Source organism: Urocampus carinirostris, chromosome 10, assembly GCF_059441175.1.
Source record: "Urocampus carinirostris isolate Australia breed hairy pipefish chromosome 10, RoL_Ucar_1.0, whole genome shotgun sequence".
Taxonomy (NCBI): Eukaryota; Metazoa; Chordata; class Actinopteri; order Syngnathiformes; family Syngnathidae; genus Urocampus; species Urocampus carinirostris.
Window position 1 is genome coordinate 41580763 of NC_142358.1, and position 20116 is coordinate 41600878.

At 41.2% G+C, this 20116-nt stretch overlaps 1 protein-coding gene across 4 annotated transcripts in view; it reads left to right on the top strand.

Moving 5' to 3' along the window:
- Positions 1–2262: 2262 nt before the first annotated feature.
- LOC148358967 (leucine-rich repeat and fibronectin type III domain-containing protein 1-like protein) overlaps positions 2263–20116 on the top strand; it is a 397907-nt gene continuing 380053 nt past the window's right edge. For all 4 annotated transcript variants that reach the window (XM_088345841.1, XM_088345842.1, XM_088345845.1 and 1 more), the window contains exon 1: positions 2263–2939. The gene's annotated coding sequence lies outside the window, so the exon portion shown is untranslated. The remainder of the gene's footprint in view (positions 2940–20116) is intronic.

Below are 20116 nucleotides of genomic sequence, written 5' to 3' on the forward strand. Positions count from 1 at the left end.
TTTCTGTTGAAGCATGTCCTTTTAACAAGGAATGCAACCCGATACGACAAAAATCATAATTTGATTTTTCTTTTTATTACACTATTGAAATTTTTTAGTATTTATGTCCTAATAGTTCTGCATCAGTATTTTTTCATGAAAGTATTATTGTAGTAGTATTTTTTGTCGTATTTCTGTAGAAGCATGTCCTTTTAACAAGGAATGCAACCCTATACTACAGGAACCATAATGTGATTTTTCTTTTTATTACACTATTGTATTCTTTTAGTATTTATGTCCAAATATTTCTGCATTAGTATTTTTTCAGTAAAGGATTATTGTAGTAGTATTTTTTGTAGTATTTCTGTTGAAGCATGTCCCTTTAACAAGGAATGCAAACCTATACGACAGAAATCATAATGTGATTTTTCTTTTCATTACACTATTGTATTTTTTTAGTATTTATGTCCTAATATTTCTGCATCAGTATTTTTGCATTAAAGTATTATTGTAGTAGTTTTTTTTGTAGTATTTCTGTTGAAGCATGTCCCTTTAAGAAGGAATGCAACCCTATACGACAGAAACCATGATATGACTTTTCTTTTTATTACACTATTGTATTTTTTTAGTATTTATGTCCTAATATTTCTGCATCAGTATTTTTTCATGAAAGTATTATTGTAGTAGTATTTTTTGTAGTATTTCTGTTGAAGCATGTCCTTTTAACAAGGAATGCAACCCGATACGACAAAAATCATAATGTGATTTTTCTTTTTATTACACTATTGAAATTTTTTAGTATTTATGTCCTAATAGTTCTGCATCAGTATTTTTTCATGAAAGTATTATTGTAGTAGTATTTTTTGTCGTATTTCTGTAGAAGCATGTCCTTTTAACAAGGAATGCAACCCTATACTACAGGAACCATAATGTGATTTTTCTTTTTATTACACTATTGTATTCTTTTAGTATTTATGTCCAAATATTTCTGCATTAGTATTTTTTCAGTAAAGGATTATTGTAGTAGTATTTTTTGTAGTATTTCTGTTGAAGCATGTCCCTTTAACAAGGAATGCAAACCTATACGACAGAAATCATAATGTGATTTTTCTTTTCATTACACTATTGTATTTTTTTAGTATTTATGTCCTAATATTTCTGCATCAGTATTTTTGCATTAAAGTATTATTGTAGTAGTTTTTTTTGTAGTATTTCTGTTGAAGCATGTCCCTTTAAGAAGGAATGCAACCCTATACGACAGAAACCATGATATGACTTTTCTTTTTATTACACTATTGTATTTTTTTAGTATTTATGTCCTAATATTTCTGCATCAGTATTTTTTCATGAAAGTATTATTGTAGTAGTATTTTTTGTAGTATTTCTGTTGAAGCATGTCCTTTTAACAAGGAATGCAACCCGATACGACAAAAATCATAATGTGATTTTTCTTTTTATTACACTATTGAAATTTTTTAGTATTTATGTCCTAATAGTTCTGCATCAGTATTTTTTCATGAAAGTATTATTGTAGTAGTATTTTTTGTCGTATTTCTGTAGAAGCATGTCCTTTTAACAAGGAATGCAACCCTATACTACAGGAACCATAATGTGATTTTTCTTTTTATTACACTATTGTATTCTTTTAGTATTTATGTCCAAATATTTCTGCATTAGTATTTTTTCAGTAAAGGATTATTGTAGTAGTATTTTTTGTAGTATTTCTGTTGAAGCATGTCCCTTTAACAAGGAATGCAAACCTATAAGACAGAAACCATGATGTGATTTTTCTTTTCATTACACTATTGTATTTTTTTACTATTTATGTCCTAATATTTCTGTATTTTTGCATTAAAGTATTATTGTAGTAGTATTTTTTGTAGTATTTCTGCTGAAGCATGTCCCTTTAAGAAGGAATGCAAACCTATACGACAAAAATCATGTGATTTTTCTTTTTTCCCTCATTCAACCTGCTTATTTTTGATTAATGAATGAAGTTGATGACCACTAGATGGCGCTAAATAATGCACACAGACCCTTTTAGAGAGAAAATGTTGAACTTTTTATTTTTTAAACGATGCACCCCACTTATTAATATCATGATTAGATGTTTTTTTTTTCTTCTTCAGGGTTGAAAAAAAAAAACGTTTTGCATCAATTAATTGTTGCGCAATCCTTCAGCACCGGCGCATTGACAGACGGGGGGCGGTGCGGAGGGGGAGGAAAAGTGGGAGGGGAGTCGGATACTGTGTAGGGGCTTGCAGGCTTCGGGTACCGGGACAAAGCCCACAGCCGCACTGGAGGAAAGTATCCGCGGGCGGGGCCATCAAGGATGCTCAGTGTCGGAGAAACCCGCGCGCGAAGGTTTTCGTCCTAATGGCGAAGAGGAATGTTCTTCTTTTTCGGGGGTTCGAACACCGTGCAAAAGGGGTCAACGCAAAGTCACTTGTCAGCCTTTTCCGTGGATAACCTTGTGGCGTTAGCATCTTCTCAAAGGTTATCATTCCATCAGAGGAACTCCGATGGGGGGACGACCACGCGCTTGGGAATTGGTCTGCAAGCTTTGTCATTGTCTCGTCATTGGCTGAGCGAGTTCTGCTTTTCTGGATAATACACATTCGGATATTTTTTGTGTTTTTTTGGGTTGAAAAAAGCGGAGAGGAAGCTGATGAGGAGAGCCAATGTCTGCAAAGGCGGCAGCGCGCTTATTTAGCGGCGTTTTGTGCGCTGGTCAGCGGCGTCCCGGCGGATCCGGATCGGACGCCGGATTCGTGCCAGGAACCGAAGGCACCACACCTCAATTTATTCCAACTCGACTGTGGAAACATCTGAAATAAGAAGTGGACTGTTCGAATGTTCCTCATCAGGAGTGGGAATATTTCACGCACTGGTTAAAGGGAATTGCGTGCTTGGAGGTATCTGGAGTGCAGGAAGAATTTCCAGGACGCAAAAAGATAACGGTATGTCACGTCTCCGTCTACTTTTTGTTTCTGTCTGATTATTGCGCAATTTCCCCTACGCTCAATCTGCGTAGTGCACAGAAGGCACGCGAGAGATAATGGCGCTGGTTCCTCCTGAGAGGTGTTGATATCGAATTTTAAGGCTGTTGGTAAATCAAAGAGATGTGGAAAGTATGGGAAAATGCGCTTGGAGGGATGGGGTTGATAGTATCAGTGAGGAAGCAAAGATTTGATTGGCAGTTCTGCGTTTTTTTGGCATGGATCTCGACTTTTTGTTTATTCTGAGGGATTCTATCGGCTGGTAGGGCTTGTGATACTGGGAATTTTGGTATCAATCTGCATGGTGGAATTAGACCCTTCCCCTTTTGGGTGAGTTTATAATTACAATAAACACAGCACAAATATTTTAGGCACTTGACGTGTGTAATTTATTTGATAACTGCATTAAAAACTTAACAAAATTTAAAACAATAAGGCGGGCTCCTGCGGCAACACCACACATTTACATAAACACGTGAAAACAACTCAAACTGTAGAAAGTAAGGAGCTGCAACCAAAAATGTAAATACGTGACTGTTACTGAACACAAACTTGTTGTTATTAGAATAGAGCCAATCCAATGCTGGTAGGCGTGGGTGATACAGTACAGATATTTTAGATACTAAACAATTTTAACACTTGTCAAATAACTACAATGAAAACTGATTTTGAGACTAAATCAAAGAGATGTAGGGAAGTACTGCTGTTCATAATTACAATAAACACATCACAAATATTTTAGGCAGTTAAAATTTGTCAATTATTGAATAACTGCATTAAAAATTTAACGAAATAGAAGTATTGTTCTAGAACAATAAGGTGGGCTTCTGCTGCAACACCACACATTTACATAAACGCGTGAAAACACCTCAAGCTGTAAAAAATAATGAGCTGCAACCAAAAATGTAAATATGTTACTGTTCCTGAACACAATCTTGTCGTTATGGCAACCGAGCCAATCCGATACTGGTAGGCATCGGTGATACAATACAGATATTTTCGACACTAAACTATTTCAACCTTTGTTAAATAACTACAATGAAAACAATACGGTGGGCTTCTGCAGCAACACCACACATTTACATAAATGTGTGAAAACAGCTCAAGCTGCAGAAAGTAAGGAGCTGCAAACAAAAATTGAAATATGTGACTGTTACTGAACACAAACTTGTAATTATGGCAACAGAGCCAATTTGATGTTGGTAGGCGTGGGGGATACAGGACAGATATTTTGGATACTGAACTATTTTAACCCTTGTTAAATAACTACAATAAAAACTGATCGCTCCAATTTTGAGACTACATCAAAGACATGTGGGGAAGTACTTGTGTTTATAATTACAATAAACACAGCACAAATATTTTAGGCACTTAAAATGTGTCAATTATTTAATAACTGCATTCAAAATTTTACGAAATAGAAGTATTATTTTAGAACAATAAGGTGGGCTTCTGCAGCAACACCACACATTTACATAAACGCGTGAAAACAGCTCAAGCTGCAGAAAGTAATGAACTGCAACCAAAAATGTAAATATGTTACTGTTACTGAACACAAACTTGTAATTATGGCAGATTTGCATTTCTTGGTTTGAATCCCGACTTTGCTTTGGTTTTGGGTACGTTTCCAGTCGTTGATAGGGGTGGGTGATACTTGGGATTTTAGTATCGATACAATACAAGTATATACATGGTAGCATCGATCGATATTGATATTTTTTGCTTGGAAATATCATGATCACTGAATAATAGTACTTCATTGCATTAGTTGATATTTGCTCTAAACAAAGTACAAATATTTTAGGCACTAAACTTTTTATACTAGGGGATTTTGATATCTGTCATGATGACTGATTAGTATCACCTGTGCCCGCTCGTTTTACCTGATGGGTTCCCCGTTCTTTTTAAGCCCAGTCCTTTCACTCACCTGTCGTCAGTCCGTCAGTGAACCTCTGTTTCTACAAGCAAGCATTTTGACTCTGACTCCTGTCGGACCTGCTTTTTCACCCATTTTCCACCCGTCCGTTCCTGATTTCCCCGTTTGTCTCTGGCTACGACCCGTTTTTTTGACCCCGACCATGTTGTGATCTCCCGTCCCGAACTCCAGTTAAAGTGACCCTACCCAACCCTGTCCCCAATAAATTGTGAGAACGTTACGCGAGTGGGTTCTAAATTCTGTTTCCTGCCCTGTTCCAACAAAATTTAGTAATGATATTCATATTTAGTTTATTTTGTCTTTTATTAGCATACTTGGTATTGGAGTAATCCAAAAGTCATTGAAAGTAATCAAGTTCAAGTAACACTACCCAACCTGTCCCCAATAAATTGTGAGTACGTTACGCGAGTGGGTTCTAAATTCTGTTTCCTGCCCTGGTCCAACAAAATTTAGTAATGTTATTTATATTTAGTTTATTTTGTATTTTATTAGCATATTTGGTATTGGAGTAATCCAAAAGTCATTGAAAGTAATCAAGTTAAAGTAACCCCTACCCAACCTTGTCCCCAATAAATTGTGAGTACGTTACGCGAGTGGGTTCTAAATTCTGTTTCCTGCCCTGGTCCAACAAAATTTAGTAATGTTATTCACATTTAGTTTTTTTTGTCTTTTATTAGCATATTTGGTATTGGAGTAATCCAAAAGTAATTGAAAGTAATCCAGTTAAAGCAACCCTACCCAACCCTGTCCCCAATAAACTGTGAGTACGTTAGGCGAGTGGGTTCTAAATTCTGTTTCCTGCCCTGGCCCAACAAAATTTAGTAATGTTATTCATATTGAGTTTATTTTTGTCTTTTATTAGCATATTTCGTATTGGAGTAATCCAAAAGTAATTGAAAGTAATCCAGTTAAAGTAACCCTACCCAACCGTGTCCCCAATGAATTGTGAGTACGTTACGCGAGTGGGTTCTAAATTCTGTTTCCTGCCCTGGTCCAACAAAATTTCGTAATGTTATTCATATTGAGTTTCTTTTGTCTTTTATTAGCATATTTGGTATTGGAGTAATCCAAAAGTAATTGAAAGTAATCCAGTTAAAGTAACCCTACCCAACACAAGTGCTCCAAAAACATCGTCAAAAATTTTCGATACAAAACACTGTATAAGCGCGAGGATCACATGTTCACTGTTAGAGATACAAAGATGGCTGACCCTTAATCAGCAGCCACGAGCTGTCGTCCACCTCGCGTTCTGATTGGCTGAAAACAAGTCCTATCGGATTTGTTAACAGCATCGATTCAAGGGTGTGTTTACTTAGTATTGATATTATCGACGTTTGGACCCAACCTTAGTTGATGTGGTTTCTCCTTAAGAGGGCATCATTTCTTCAATCAAAAGGGCAAACTGCCTAAGAAGACAAGCGCCACGTTTGTGCAGAACGGGAGCGGAGACCTGGTCTGACTGAAAATGAGTTGTAGGGGCAGGGGAAGAAGGCAGATGGAATACAGAAAAGCCAGGGAGTGGAGATGGGTACGTGTGATAGGGGGAGATGTGTTTATGAGCAGGGTTGGGTAGGGTTACTTTAACTGGATTACTTCCGATTACTTTTGGATGACTCCAATACCAAATGTGCTAATAAAAGACTAAATTCCGGACTATAAAGCGCACCTGATTATAAGCCGCACCCACCACATTTGAAGAGGAAAACCGATTTTGTACTCACACAAGCCGCACCTGTATATAAGCCGCATGCGCCCACATTAAAACATGTAACACAATCACAAAATTAGCCCAAACCCGGCTTTGAGTCTCGCGATTGTAACTGAATGTAAAGTACACAGTCCAAAAACCACAGCTGACAAAATGATCAGAAAATGATACCGGTACTTAATGCTTAACGACGGACTTACAAAAGGGGGACAGATAGGAGTGGGTTTAAATAGGGACAGGGAGCCAATCAGAGAATATGTATTCACATATATAAAAATATATATATATATATATATATATATAAACCATAGCTGACAAAATGATCAGAAAATGATACCGGTACTTAATGCTTAACGACAGACTTACAAAAGGGGGACAGATAGGAGTGGGTTTAAATAGGGACAGGGAGCCAATCAGAGAATATGTATTCACATATATATATATATATATATATATATATATATATATAAACCACAGCCGACAAAATGATCGGAAAATGATACCGGTACTTAATGCTTAACGACGGACTTACAAAAGGGGAACAGATAGGAGTGGGTTTAAATAGGGACAGGGAGCCAATCAGAGAATATGTATTCACATATATATATATATATATAATGTATTCAAAATGCTATATATATATATATATATATATATTTAGGACACTCTGGCGGGACCAATTAAACCTTGGCAGCCCGCCAGGCTCTTCCTATGGTCTGGGAAACACCGGACGCATTGCTGGGAAGGTGAGAGTCAAAACAAGGGAGCAAGGTAGAGAATAATCATAAAATGGAATCGGGGGGGAAGGGAGCCAGGCTGCCAAAAAGACTCAAGAGAGTAACAGTAACAACCAGCAGTACTGCAGCTTGCATTAAAAGCACCAGCGGCAGAGCGCTATATAGGGGCCCCACCGTCTAAAACAATGTCGAGCCGTAGCCACTCTTTGATATTATCTAATGGCCTACCCGGGTAATGGATCTCGCTGCACCACAAGGAGACACGTCGGGAATACGGGAAAGCACATAAAAGCTCAAATGAGAGCAGCGGCCGTCTCCTGCTTATGTTGCTGTATCGCTTTTGCATCACCTTCACCTCTTTAGGATTATAATTGTGTTTATTGTCATTGATAACGACGTAGTGAACATTGTATTCCAGGATAAACATGTGATATAACAAACTTAAAAGATAAAAATAAGATGCAAACATAATGAGCCAGGTTGGTCTTCACGACTCCACTATAAAAAAGACACTGGCCAAAAATTGGATCCATGGGAGAGTTCCCAGGCAAAAACAACTGCTGTTACAAAATAACACCAAGATTCGTCTCACATTTGCCAAAAAGAATCTTGATTATCCTCAATACTTTTGGAGAAACAAGTCAAAAAACATTTTTTGAATGTGCACATGTCAGGACCAGAACGGAGACAGGACCCACTTGCGTACGTTTTTCTCGGTTTTATTGGGAAGGTGGGAAAGGATTGCACACACGATCCAGTGATCTCTGGTCGCTGGGAGCAGGTCGCTCTGAACGCGGAAGTGGTACTTCCGTGGTGAGCGATAGCGGTGTTGGGAGCGGAAAAAACAAGTCAGTAGCCGGGACAGGAGAGCAAGAAACGTGGTTGGGATCAGCAACAAGTCGCATGCCAGGAGAGAAGAATAGACGTGGTCAAGGTCAAGATGGGTCGAAGCCAGGAAACAGACGGGAGCCAAAACAGGAGTGAATCAGGGTCCAAAAGCTTGCAAAGCGTTACCTGAGGTTTGCAGACGGACTGACAACAGGTGACAGAAAAGAGTGGGTTTAAATGGGGAGAGGGAGCCAATCAGAGTCCGAGGCAGTTGGCACCAAATGAGTGGGCGCATATTATTCGCTTCAGTAAACATGACAGTCTAATATTTGTAAAAAAAAGCATCTTGATTATCCTCAATACTTTTGGAGAAACATTCTTGGGACTGATGAGTCAAAAATTGAAATTCTTTTGAATGTGCACCAGTCAGGACCAGAACGGAGACAGGACCCACTTGCGTTACGTTTCTCTCAGTTTTATTGGGAAGAAGGGAAAAGATTGCACTCATGATCCAGTGAACGCTGGTCGCGGGGACCAGGTCACTTTGAATGTGGAAGTAGCACTTCCGTGGCAAGCGATGGCAGTGTCGGGAACGGAAAAAATGGGTCAGTAGCAGGGATAGAAGAGCAAAAACGTGGTCGGGATCGGAAACAAGTGGGAAGCCAGGAGAGGAGAGTAGACGTGGTCAAGATCAAAAAACGGGTCAAAGCCAGGAAACAGACGGGATCCAAAACAGGACTGAGTCAGGGTCAAAAAGCTTGCCTAGTGTAACCTGAGGTTCGCAGACGGACTGACAACAGGTGAGAGAAAGGGGTGGGTTTGAATGGGGACAGGGAACCAAACAGAGTCCGAGGCAGTTGGCGCCAAATGAGCGGGCACGGGTGCTTTGCTTCAGTAATTATTACAGTCTAACATTTGCAAAAAAGCATCCTGATTATCCTCAATTCTTTTGGAGAAACATTCTCGGGACTGATGAGTCAATAATTGAACATTTTTTAAAGGTGCACAACCCATTCATCTGGCGTAAAAATGAAACAGTATTTGCCAAAAAGGACATGATGCCTACCGTAAACCAGGATGTGGCAGTGTGATGATCTGGGGCTGCTTTGCTGACCAGGACAACTTTCGTTGGTTAATGGATTAACAAATTCCTGTGTTTACCAAATAATCCTGAAGGACAAAGAAACAAATGGGACGAGGCTGGCACCCAAGCCACTACCATTTTTTTGTGTCACTAGTCCTCTATTTACTATTATAGTTATCGTCATACTTTGACCGTTTATCTTCGGGGGGGCCGGATTGAAAAGCCTGCTGATGTCACAATTACCGATGTGAATCACTTGTGCCCGCTCCTTTGCCGCCAACTGCCTCGGACTCTGATTGGCTCCCGATCAGTACTTGTACCCACTCCGGTCTGTCCCCTTTTGTCAGTCCGTCTGCAAACCCCAGTTAACACTAAGCAAGCCTTTTTCAACCCTGACTCCCACCTGTCCAGTTTTTTGCTCCTGTTTGTCTCCAGGCTTCGACCCGTTTTTAACCCTACCACGTCTACTCTCCCGTCACGGCTTTTGACCTGTTTTTGTCCCCGACCACGTCTGCTCTCCTTTCCTGGCTTACGACTCGCTTCGGACCCCGGCCACGTTTTTGCTCTCCTGTCCCGGCTTCTGACTCGTTTTCCCGTTCCTGACACCGCCATCGCTCGCCACGGAAGATCCACTTACGTGTGCAGAGCGACCTGCTCCCCGCCTCCAGCAATCACCCGATAGTGGGCCTCACCCTTCCCTTTTCTTCCAATAAAACTTGTGAGAAACGCAACGCAAGTGGGTCCTGTCTCCGTTCTGGTCCTGACAGCTGAGCCGCATGTGGCCCACGGGCCGTAGTTGGGTAACTTGGGGAAAGTCTGCTGATTGACTGGCATGCTGTCATGTGTTCTGTCAGCAGACCAGCACTTTGCTGAGGCAGGCTTGCAGCTTCCACACAAACAGCAACACGCTAACCCTTGAATGGGGCGACACGAGTGACCAAGGGGGCGAAATAGGTGCCATTATGGCTTCACTAAAATAGTTCATTTTATTCTAATAGGCCAGGGGTGGGCAACTCTTTGGAGCCGTGGGCAGCATTGGGTTGATAACATCGGTTAGGGTGCTAGTCCTGGAAACAGATCGAATTTTTCTTTTATGAAGAAATATACATCCAGACATCTACAGGTCCTATTTCTTTATATCTATCTATCTATCTATCTATCTATTTATCTATCTATCTATCTATCTATCTATCTATCTATCTATCTATCTATCTATCTATCTATCTATCTATCTATCTATCTATCTATCTATCTATCTATCTATCTATCTATCTAGACATCTATCTATCTAGACATCTATCTATCTAGACATCTATCTAGACATCTATCTATCTATCTAGACATCTATCTATCTATCTAGACATCTATCTAGACATTTATATATCTAGACATTTATCTATCTAGACATTTATCTATCTAGACATTTATCTATCTAGACATTTATCTATCTAGACATTTATCTATCTAGACATTTATCTATCTAGACATTTATCTATCTAGACATTTATCTATCTAGACATCTATATATCTAGACATCTATATATCTAGACATCTATATCGAGACATCTATATATCTAGACATCTATATCGAGACATCTAGACATCTATATATCTAGACATCTATCTGTCTTGACATCTCTATCTATTTTCTGTAGAAGTCGAAGTATTTTCATATTAGTATTGTAGTATATTTGTAATATTTTTGTAGTACTTTCATACTAGTATTTTGTGTAGTTTCTTGAGCAATATTACATAATCACAGTAATCATATTTTTGTATCTTTTCTACAATATTTTTTCTTTCCAGGATGAAAGTAAAATGATGTATTAGGTCCCTGTTTTAAAGCATTAAATGTACGATTTATTTCTCTAGTAATTCTGGTAGTATTTCTGTAGGATCATTTTTGTTAAAGACACAAAAAGGTACAACGGGGACAAATTTGGCACCAAAAAACCCTTATATTGTCATGAACCAGAACAGGATCAGGACCCAAACGCGTGACGTTACTCTCACAAGCCTTTTATTTTACGGGAAATGGGGAGTCATGCACGTTAGGCAGCGGTCTGGCGTGAAATGATAGGAAGCCAGAGGCCGACGAGATCGATACCAATTGCCCGAGTTGATATTGGATGGATGGGGTCGATAACGGACAGGACGGGACAGACATGATTGATATCAAAATAGGATATCGAAAATAAACAGGACAAACTAGACGGGAACGAAACTGGAAACTGATATTAAACAACGGGACAGACCGGATTGATATCAAAACAGGATATCAAAATTAAACAGGACAAACTAGGCGGGAACGAAACTGGAAACCGATATTAAACAGGACAAAATAAACGGGAACAATACCGGACAGGAAATACCAACAGGAACAGGACTGAGTCGAAACCCACGTCTTGCGGGGCAGATGTTTGTTGACGGACTGACAAAGGAAAAATGAGAGCACTCAGCTTAAATAGACTGAAAGCCAATCTGTCAATGAGCCGCAGCTGGTGCCACAGAGGCGGGGCCAAATGGGTGCCATGGCAACCGTGACAAATATATTTTTAGTAGTACTTTAATTCAAATTCAAATTTCAAATACAAAGGGTTTATTGTCATATGGACAGTAAAGAACTACAAATCCCTGCACAATGAAATTCGTATTTTGCTGTCCACACAGTTGCCAGTGTAAAAAAAAACAAGAAACTATATGCATTTATACATAAAAGAATATTGAGAATATTAAAAGGATAAACATACCAGATTAACTCGGGATGAGATAAGGCAATAAGATAAAACACAGTTGAAATAAATCTATTGTCATTACATTTTGACCATTTTGGTCTTGCGGGCCACATGTGGCCCACTGGCCGTAGTTTGCCTACCCCTGTAATAGGTAGACTCCGTCACCTTCAAAGTACATGAACAAATCAGCTCAGAATTAGTTCACTCTGTAAAACAATCAGATAAAATCAATGAAGCGTGGAAATCAGGTTTTTGCGTCCAGGTCCTCGGGAGTCTCATGTCCTGCATGTTTTTGGAGTCTCTCTGCTCCGATGCGGACCATTCCAATCACCAGGATCCTTATCAAGCTCCTGCACGGAGCAGATCGTTCGTAAAACCAAGTTGGAGAAGAAAAAACACCGAAAACATGGAGGACACGAGGCCCTCGAGGACCGGGTTGCCTATCCCTGTGTCATGAACCGGAACCGGAGGAGAACCCATATGCGTGACGTTTCTCACAAAAGCTTTATTTGACGGGAAATGGGGCAGTCATGCAAGTTAACCCAAACGCCGGTGATTTGGCGGAAGTCTTAAGGCAGTAGTCTGCCGTGAAATAGGAAGCCAAAGGCCGACGGGATCGATACCAATTGCCCGAGTTGATATCGGACATATGCGGTCGATACCGGACAAGACGGGACAGACAGGATTGATATCAGGCACTGGAGACTGGAGTCCGATAACAAGCGGGACGAGAAAGACAGAAACAATACCAGACACTGGAGATCGAAATTAAACAGGACAAACTAGACGGGAACGAAACTGGAGATTGATATTAAACAGGACAAAATAGACGGGAACAATACCGGACAGGAAATACAAGCAGGAAACCGGACGAAACCCGCGTTTTGCGGGTGCAGAGGTCCGTTGACGGACTGACAAAGGGTGAGTGAGAGCACTGAGCTTAAATAGAAGCCTGAAAACGCAATGCATTAGACGAGGGTGTCACGGTTGCCATGGCGCCCAATTGGCCCCGCCCGTGTGGCGCCGGCTGCGGCTCATTGACAGATTGGCTTTCTGTCTTTTTAAGTCCAGTTCTCTCAGTCCCCCTTTGTCAGTCCGTCATTGAACCTCTGCCCCGCAAGACGTGGGTTTTGACTCGGTCCTGTTTCCTGTTGGCATTTCCTCTCTGGTATTGTTCCTGGGTTCCAGTTTTGTTTCAGTCTATTTTCGTCCTATTTAATATCGATTTCCAGTTTCGTTCCTGTCCATTTTCGTCGTGTTTATTATTCTCTCCAGTTTTTGTTCCCGTCTAGTTTGTCCAGTTTTTTCGTTATCCTGTTTCATTATCAATCCTGTCTCTTCCGTCCTGTCCGGTATCGACCCCATCTGTCTACTTGGGCAACTGGTATCGATTTCATCGGCCTCTGGCTTCCTATCATTTCACACCAGACTGCTGCCTAACATGCATGACTCCCCAGTTCCTGTAATATAAAAGGCTTGTGTGCGAAACGTCACGCGTTTGGGTCCTGATCCGGTTCTGGTTCATGACAATAAATGTGATATTAAAGAGAACAATGTTGTTATTAAAGATATTTCTTGAATATTGTCCATTTATTTTGCAGAAAGAAGGCAATTTAATGTACTAATAGTTTCGATATGTGGCCTCAAACATCCTTGAAACGAGGACGGAATCAGATACGGAATGATAATTTCTAAGGCGTACTTAGGTCAAGTGTCAAGATTGCAGGAACTGTGGCAGTGTGTGAAAGCGCAATATGGCTTCTCTCTTACATATTGGGAGATGAAATTGTGCAGTTCTTACTGACGCAGCAAACAGATCTACTCTACATCGAAATGAGAGCAGTGGTAGCGGTCGTCTTATGGGAAATGGCATGCATATGAACAAAACGGAGTCGGTAAACACTTTACTGCTTTCTGCCAGGGGCGATCAAGCAGAACTGGAATGTATGAGCCGGGTTTCAAGTAAGGATATATTCAATAATTGACGAATCGGTCGATTATTCTTCAGATTAATCGAATAATCGGATTGGATTCAGGTTTTGGATCAGTTGGCAATAGTCTGTGGTCTGTGGAGCCATTTCAGACTGTCCCTTGTCAAGGTTTTTTCATTTTCCTTATGCGGAGGTTTTTTGAGTTTTCCCTTGCCCTCATGTAGGTTTTAGATCAGGGGAGGGTGTCATAATAGTCCGTAGTTTGTAATAATCCGTGGTCTGTGCAGCCCTTTCAGAATCCTTGTGATTAAGGGTGTCACAAATAAATATGACTTGAGGTTTTTGAGATTTCCTTACCCTCATGAAGGTTTTAGATCAGGGGATGGTGTCATAATAATGTGTAGTTTGCAATAACCTTTGGTCTGTGCAGCCCTTTGAGACTCTTTGTGATTAAGGGCCAAACAAATAAAAATGACTTGAGGTTTTTGAGTTTTTCCTTGCCCTCATGAAGGTTTTGGATCAGTGGATGGTGTCATAATAGTCTGTGGTTTGCAATAGTCTATGGTCTGTGGAGCCCTTTGAGACTGTCCCTTGTCAAGGTTTCTTCATTTTTCCTTATACGGAGCTTTTTGAGTTTTTCCTTGCCCTCATGTCGGTTTTAGATCAGGGGATGGTGTCATAATAGACTGTAGTTCGCAATAGTCTTTGGTCTATGGAGCCCTTTGAGACTGTCCCTTGTCAAGGTTTTTTCATTTTCCTTATGCGGAGGTTTTTGAGTTTTTCCTTGCCCTCATGTAGGTTTTAGATCAGGGGATGGTGTCATAATAGTCCGTAGTTTGCAATAGTCTGTGGTCTGTGGAGCCCTCTGAGACTGTCCCTTGTCAAGGTTTTTTCATTTTCCTTATGCGGAGGTTTTTGAGTTTTTCCTTGCCCTCATGTAGGTTTTAGATCAGGGGATGGTGTCATAATAGCGTGTAGTTTGCAATAACCTTTGGTCTGTGCAGCCCTTTGAGACTCTTTGTCATTAAGGGCCAAACAAATAAACATGACTTGAGGTTTTTGAGTTTTTCCTTGCCCTCATGAAGGTTTTAGATCAGGAGATGGTGTCATAATAGTCTGTGGTTTGCAATAGTCTATGGTCTGTGGAGCCCTTTGAGACTGTCCCTTGTCAAGGTTTCTTCATTTTTCCTTAAACGGAGGTTTTTGAGTTTTTCCTTGCCCTCATGTAGGTTTTAAATCAGGGGAGGGGGGTCATAATAGTCTGTAGTTTGCAATAGTCTGTGGTCTGTGCAGCCCTTTGAGACTGTCCCTTGTCGAGGTTTTTTTCATTTTCCCCTATGCGGAGGTTTTTTGAGTTTTCCCTTGCCCTCATGTAGGTTTTAGATCAGGGGAGGGGGTCATAATAGTCTGTAGTTTGCAATAGTCTGTGGTCTAATGGATTAGATAGAAAAAAAAAATCCACAAATTGTCAAGAACCGGAACCGGATCAGGGCCCAAACGCGTGATGTTTCTCACACAAGCCTTTTATTTTACGGGAAACGGGGCAGTCATGCCAGTTAGGCAGCAGTCTGGCGTGGAATAATAGGAAGCCAGAGGCCGACGAGATCGATACCAATTGCCCGAGTAGATATCGGACAGCTGGGGTCGATACCGGACAGGACAGGACAGACAGGGTTGATAGTGAAACAAGATATCGAACTAAAACAGGACAAAAATCGACAGGAACGAAACTGTAAACCGATATTAAACAGGACAAAAATAAACGGGAACATACCGGACAGGAAATGAGACCGAGTCAGAATCACCCTGCACTGTTTACAAGGCTAGGCATTTAGGGTACAGGCTAAAAGTTAGCCGAGGCTAAGAAAACACCAAGACATGTTGTCGATATACTAAGTAATATGGACTCGATAGCAACATGAATGCTTAAAAAACTGAGAATTTTTGATGAGTGCCTCGGTCCAATCTACTCTTCAATGCATTTACCACAACTCTTTTATTCCCGATCAGGAGGGAACAGTGAGATCATGCAAAGCTTGCAGGCCAGGCTCCGCCCACTCGATACATCGGTCTGTAGAAACATCACAGCAGTCTTAATTTATTGCCCGAACTTGGGCCCGCAGACCCACAGTTTATCACCATCCTGTTTTGTCAATTCCCTGATGTAGTGTGTGGTATTTCCGACCAATACTTTACAAGTCCTCATGAAAATGAAGTAAGAAATGATAGCAAAGCAGGGCAGAACGGGGGCACAGTTTCGAGGTCATGAGATCGAATCTCCTGTGTGGAGTTTGCATGTTCTCCCTGTGTTTGCGTGGGTTTCCTCCGGGCACTCCGGTTTCCTCCCGCATTCCAAAAACATGTCAGGTTAATTGGCTGGTCCGAGTTAATTTTCCCTAGGTGTGAATGAGCGAGCGAATTGTCTGTCCCTGGGATGGGCTCCAGCACCCCCGCGGCCCTACTGAGGATAAGTGGTGCAGATAATGGATGGATGGATGGATGATAGCGCAGCAGGGAGCTATTTTCTGCTAGTGCGTTTGCCTCAAATGCCTGTTTTTATATTTTCTTTTATGTAAGCCTCTGATGAATCAAATTTTCTCGCCTTGAACTTTAGCGCTCGTGTAGGTCAGAACGAAGCTTTTTTTAGCGTGTGCTTTATTCACAACGATTTGCTTTTCACGCAAATTCTCTGGGGAACAGGCTTTACTCTCAGGTGGGAACAAAATAATTATATTTGCCCTGTTAAAATTACACTTAGCTTCTGAGCCCTTATTAAATATGACATGGTGAGACAGGGATAGGCAAGAACCGGAACAGGAGGAGAACCCAAATGCGTGACGTTTCTCACACAAGCTTTTATTTTACGGGAAATGGGGCAGTCATGCACGTTAACACAAAAGGCCTGTGATTCGGTGATTGCTGGGCGAAAGAAGAAAGACAAAAGTCGGACGTGGAAAAACAGAAAGCTACAGACCAACGACATTGATACCAGTTACACAGACCAATACCGGACAGATGTCGATACCAGACAGAATGGGATTGAAAGGATTGATAACAGATATAAGAGACTGGACACAGATATAGGACAGAACGAGAATGACGGGCATGATACCAGACACTGGAGACCGGAGACCAAAATCAAAACAAGACGAAACAGACAGGATCGATACCGGACAGGATACACAAATGGGATACCAGACAGAGTCAGAACCCATGTCTTGCGGGTGCAAAGGTTCGTTGACGGACTGACAAAGGGTTAGTGAGAGTACTGAGCTTAAATGGAAAGGAAGCCACTCTGTCAACGTGCCGCAAGTGGCGCCAATTGGGCGCCGATTGGGCGCCATGGCAACCGTGACTATACATATATATATATACAGTATTTGAACACCTATTTCTAGCACTAAGAAATCATGGATGGGTCTGAAATTTTAATCGGAGGTGGATGTCCACTGTGAGAGAGATAAACTAAAAATAAAAATCCAGAACTTACGATGCATACTTTTTTAACAATTTTTTGTGTGATACAGCTGAAAATAAGTACATTTCAGACCCCTCCATGGTTTCTAAGTGGGAGAAATAGCAAAATAGCAGGGTCTACTGTTGTGGAATGTGGATAATAACTAATGATAAGTATGTAGGCATCTGGTGAAGGTCGTGGGATGACGTTGTTAAAAGAGGTCACAAGCCAGGGCGGACAACCTTCACGAGATATCTTAACTATAAAAGCCAATGTTGAATGTCTGGAACTTTGAAGGTGTCCCGAATGCAATAAAGCACGTTCCCTTTTTGCCATATATTCTCTCTGCGTATTTTTGGGGGGAAACGCCCAAAAACAATCTCTCCGAAATAAGTGGCGCCCAACGTGAGGCGTTTTGTTGTGTGATACAGCTGAAAATAAGTAAATTTCAGACCCCTCCATGATTTCTAAGTTGGAGAAAAAGCAAAAAAGCAGGGTGTTCAAATACCTAATTTCTTCACTGTATTGATCATGAAATTATTTTTGTCAGGAATTATAAAGAAAAACAACGACATTCTCATGTTTTTATCTGAATTTTTTTGGGTAAAAACCTAATTTGTGCCAACTTCACCCAGGCCTTAGCCCTGGTGGTCTCAGGTAAATTGAGTTTTTGTCATGGTTGCCATGGCGCCCAATCGTCTGCGCCCGTGTGTGTCACAGTGGCCGTGGTGCCCAATTGGCCCCGCCTGTGTGTGTCACGGATGCCATGGTGCCTAATTGGCCCCGCCCGTGTGGTGCCAGCTGCGGCTCGTTGAAGGGTTGACTTTCTATTTGTATAAAGCTCAGCGCTCTCTTGCTTTTTTGGTCAGCCCGTCAAACGAACTTCTGCCCACAAGATGTGGGATCTGACTCTGTCCTGGTTTCTTCTTCTTCTTCTTCTTCTATGATATCTCCAGTCCGGTGATGTTCCCTTTTTTTCGTACTGTTTAATTTCGGTTTCCAGTTTTGTTTCCGTCTGTTTTTGTCCTGTTTCTTAGTTGCATCAGTTTTTGTTCCCGTCTAGTTTCTCCTGTTTATTTTTTTTACCCTGATCCGTTATCAATCTCGTCCGTCTCTGGCTTCTGGTCTTTCCACACCAGACCGGCTACCTAACGTGCATGACCACCCATTTCCCATAAAATAAAGCCTCGTGTGAGAACGTCACGCGATTGGGTCCCTTGCTCTAAAGGATGAATATACATTTGTGTCACTAACCTGTACTCACTTCTCACCAGGTGTTTTTACAGTTTTAGCAAGCGCTTAGCTTCTTAATAATGCTCTGATTGGATACCGACTGAAGTACATTTTAGTCCATCGATCGAGAGTCCAAGACAATCCATGCATTCAAAAGAAACAACATCCCGTTTACCCAAAATATGGGAGCACTCTGTAAAAGGTGTGCACCTTTATAATTTATACTTCTTACAGTCTGTCTGAAAGCCTTAAGAGTATGGACTCTCTTTTGTTGAGTACTGCATATTAATAACCAAGATGTGGTTTGGAGCGTGACTACTTCTGGGAAGTGGACCCACTACTGAGTTCTGTAGTCTTTTTCCCAATTCTGTGACTCATTTTGGTCCATTTTTACTTTTACCCTGACTATTTTTCGTGGTGCCCTGCAATTGGTCATCTGAGGTGAGGTGGCTTGGGCACCTGATATGCCCCACTAGCAGGAAGCCATGGAAATGATCCAGGACTCGCTAAAGTTGTTCTCAATTAATGTGGCGGGCCCCCCCTGTGAGAGGCGATACGATTTTTTTTTAACTTTACTAGAATAAAGCATAATAGCACCTCCACTACACTAGGGGGCAGTGACGTTCTCATTGGCAGAGTATTTTGTTTACATAAAGCCTCTAGACAGTGTATACACAGTATCGTTACATTCAGATAAGCATTGAGTAAGAAGTGCAGACATGAGGTGTATGATGATCTCAAGTGACCCCAAGAAAAACATATTTAACCCGGAGGCGGAGACAGAAGAAGAGACATGGGGCAAAGAGATTAACAAAATTCTCCCGAAAGCTAAGAGGAGGAAGTTTGACGAAGCGTACGCAACCCTGGACAGAGACAAGTAAAGACATGCGTGATTGCTATGTTGAAAATCTTGAGAGGAATTCTTCTTCTGAGGGGGCACGTGACAGAAAATGATTGAAAAGGACTGCACTAGAGACACAAACTATACAGCCTGGCACATGACTATTCCTGTCAAATGAGCTGGATGAACGGATGGATGAATGGATGGAGGGGTATAATTGCCTCCTTAATATTTCAAGCCTGATTATGTTTTTCTAGTTCTGTTTTTTTTTTTCAATTAAAATGCAAATTTCATGGGATTGAATCCTCCTGTGCGGAGTTTGCATGTTCTCCCCTGTGCTTGCGTGGGGTTCCTCTAGGCACTCACATTCCAAAAACAACCTGCGACCGGCTGGCAACCGGTTCAGGGTGTACCCTGCCTACTGCCCGAAAATGGCTGGGATGGGCTCCAGCACCCCCGCAACCCTCCTGAGGAAAAGGGGTGCAGATAAACCAGATTGTTTTATTGTTGCGTTCAACAATGTCATGAACCGGAACAGGATCGGGACCCAAATGCGTGACGTTTCGCACACAAGCCTTTTATTGTACGGGAAACGGGGAGTCATGCACTTTAGGCAGCCGTCTGGCATGGAATGATAGGAAGCCAGAG